Here is a 4,169-nt window from a genome sequence, read left to right on the forward strand (position 1 = left end):
CCAGTGCTATTTTTCTCCTTTTTCACAGATAAAAAAAATATCATTGAAGTCTATAGAGCACGACTGAATACGGAGGCATCCATATATAATCTAGATTACATTATTATTTTCTTTTATTTTTCATCATTTTATTAAAGGAGTCTGGCAGCGGCTTATCCCTCCTAATAGAGAGCACAGGAGTGTGCGGCCGTGCCTCACGATGTGTATGGGGAGGAGACGTTACTGAAGGTGTATAATAGGGATGGGGAACCTTCGGCCCTCCAGCTGTTGCAAAACTACAATTCCCATCATGCCTGGACAGCCAAAGCTTTGGCTGGTCTGTCCACGCATGATGGGAATCCTAGTTTTGCAACAGCTGGAGGGCCGAAGGCTCCCCATCCCTTTCCTAGAAGAACTAATGATGAAGACAAAGAGCGGTCATGCTAAATATTTATAAATATAGCATCCAAAAGTCCTATTATTATATGTGAGTAGTATGAATATACTGTATGTTAGGTATAACTACTTACATGTGACAGGAATGGAGGCACAGAGAAGGAGTATTACTGCCAGAGACATGGCGCCAGCAGTCAGCGACCGCCACCAGCCGGGGCTGCAGGATAACAAAACAAAGGGAGACATAAAAGCATTATCTACAATTCATGAGCAATAACTTTATTACATTGTATTATATCCAGAACAACATTACAAATGGAGAGTCACGTATAAAGCTGATATCCCTATATGTTTACACAACTGCCATCTAATACAAAAACACATATAGTTACTGGATTGCTATCAGTCTACACATAGGTATATCCTTTAGGCTATGTTCACACTGCGTATGATTCCGTCCGTAGTTCGTAAGCCGCCGTACATGTGCGGCTGAAACTACGGGCGTGGGAAAAATCGACATTCGGCCGGATGCGTACGAACCGCGAATATACGCCCGTAGTACAGTTCTGCTTCCCTAGCTTATTTCGAATCGATCTGAAACAGGTCATTTACTTGGAAATCTTCGTCCAGCTCAATAAAACTCACAGAACCTTTTGGATCGAAAAATCAAGTTCAATTTGGCTGAAATAAGTACTCCGTACGGGACCGCATGGAAATCCACGGCCGTGAGTTGGAACATTTCCGTCCTGAAACAATGGTCTTGTTCATTTTTCACGGCGCCGCATACGATCCGGCCAAAAGCTCATACGTAGTGTGCACTGTGCGGGCGTATATCGTATACTTTCAAGCGACCGCATCAGCCTCAAAACTACGTGCGTATATTCGCGGTTCGCACTACGGACGGAATCATACGCTGTGTGAACATAGCCTAAAGCTGCATGAACCTGCTGATATGCCGCAGTAGATCAGTACCTGATAAGCGCAGGGCTGGTACTAAATCATGTCTTCTCCCCTGCATTCGAACAACAGCTCCTAATTGCCCCTATGCTAATGAGGGGTTTCAAGAGCATTTGGGGCGTCACCCTAAGCGCCAAGCACCATCTTTGCCCGCTCAGTCCACCTCCCCCCCGTGCCGCTCGCTATGCTTACATGAATATGCATAGTGGGCGGCACAGAGCAACCCCTCGGCCTGCAGGGAGCAACCCCCTCCTGTGCTGCCTAGCCCGCCCCCTTCCATGCCGCTCAGCTGGCAGCGGATCAGGAGCCCAGGAAAGTATGCTGCTCATTGCCACACTATGCAGATAGCAGGAGTGTGATTGGCGCTGGGAGCCTGGGTTGAGGTGAATGGTAAATATAGATATTTCCACATCAAGTATTGCCGCAATAAATAATTAATGAAAAAAAATTAATAATAAGAATTCTACATTGGCAGGTACTGATGTATACTGCATGTTCTCTTCTTCTAGATGCTTCCATCCCTCCCCCGGTTATACACACACTGCAGTAAATTCTCCCTATATTCCCTCTGCCTGATAATATACAGGATTTTCATGATACCTTTATGTTCATAATTCTCCATTCCCAAGAGCGCTATGAGGTCAGGAGACGCTCACTAGCAAAAACTTTCTGCTTGAAATCCAAGATTATTCCATCACTTATTTATCATTCGTGTTATAATAAATCCATTCCCATATCCACAAACTGCTTCCCTCTTGCAAATGAAAGGTTCCCATCCTAAAGTCACATACAACGCTGAACCTGCAGCTTTTACGTAACTTTCCCTGTAAGCCCTTTATCTGTATGTTCCCAGAATGTGTGGGACATTTGTCTGATGTCACATTTAGATTTTCTGAGCGTCCCTGCCCCCAGTGGCGGAAAAGAATCACTACATATGGAACCTGAGGTGTCTGTAATAACCTTACTTGCATTTACTTTGTATACATGGAGCTGTTATGTGGTCACTGTATGTTAGTGTTATGTAGATATTGTGAAGAGAACTGTGTATATAGAGAGCTGTTATGTTGTTTCTGCATGTTAGTATTATGTATATATTGTTTAGCATTGTATACTATGTATATACATAGATCTGTTATGTAGTTGCTGTATTTTAGTTGTATAATTTAGTTGTGTAAATGTGTATATTTTAGTATTATGTAAAGTGCTGCGGAATCTCTAGGCGCTATATAAATACATTTATTTTATTACTATTATTATTATTAATAATAATTATTATTATTATTATTATTATTATACTTTACTTTATATATTAACTTTTTATGGAGCCTGTTTTCATATTTATAGTTATGTGGTCATTGCTATTATGTGATCTCTTTATTTTAGTATCATGTAAATATTATATTGTGATGTTATTAGATGACTGTATATAGAGCTATTATATGGTCAGTGTATTAGATAACTGTATATAGAGCTATTATATGGTCACTGTATTAGATGACTGTATATAGAGCTATTATATGGTCACTGTATTAGATGACTGTATATAGAGCTATTATATGGTCACTGTATTAGATAACTGAGTATTTGGAGCTATTATATGGTCACTGTATTAGATGACTGTATATAGAGCTATTATATGGTCACTGTATTAGATAACTGAATATTTGGAGCTATTATATGGTCACTGTATTAGATGACTGTATATAGAGCTATTATATGGTCACTGTATTAGATGTATGTATATAGAGCTATTATATGGTCACTGTATTAGATGTATGTATATAGAGCTATTATATGGTCACTATATTAGATAACTGTATATAGAGCTATTATATGGTCACTGTATTAGATAACTGAATATTTGGAGCTATTATATGGTCACTGTATTAGATGACTGTATATGGAGCTATTATATGGTCACTGTATTAGATGTATGTATATAGAGCTATTATATGGTCACTGTATTAGATGACTGTATATAGAGCTATTATATGGTCACTATATTAGATAACTGTATATAGAGCTATTATATTGTCACTGTATTAGATGTATATATATATATAGAGCTATTATATGGTCACTGTATTAGATGTGTGTATATAGAGCTATTATATGGTCACTGTATTAGATGACTGTATATAGGGCTATTATATGGTCACTATATTAGATAACTGTATATAGAGCTATTATATGGTCACTATATTAGATGACTGTATATAGAGCTATTATATGGTCACTATATTAGATGACTGTATATAGAGCTATTATATGGTCACTGTATTAGATGACTGTATATAGAGCTATTATATGGTCACTATATTAGATGACTGTATATAGAGCTATTATATGGTCACTATATTAGATGACTGTATATAGAGCTATTATATGGTCACTGTATTAGATGTATGTATATAGAGCTATTATATGGTCACTGTATTAGATGACTGTATATAGAGCTTTTATATGGTCACTGTATTAGATGACTGTATATAGAGCTATTATATGGTCACTGTATTAGATAACTGAATATTTGGAGCTATTATATGGTCACTATATTAGATAACTGTATATAGAGCTATTATATGGTCACTGTATTAGATGACTGTATATAGAGCTATTATATGGTCACTATATTAGATGACTGTATATAGGGCTATTATATGGTCACTATATTAGATAACTGTATATAGAGCTATTATATGGTCACTATATTAGATGACTGTATATAGAGCTATTATATGGTCACTATATTAGATGACTGTATATAGAGTTATTATATGGTCACTATATTAGATGACTGTATATAGAGCTATTATATGGTCACTATATTAGATTAC

This window comes from Dendropsophus ebraccatus, unplaced genomic scaffold (assembly GCF_027789765.1).
Source record: "Dendropsophus ebraccatus isolate aDenEbr1 unplaced genomic scaffold, aDenEbr1.pat pat_scaffold_1193_ctg1, whole genome shotgun sequence".
NCBI lineage: Eukaryota > Metazoa > Chordata > Amphibia > Anura > Hylidae > Dendropsophus > Dendropsophus ebraccatus.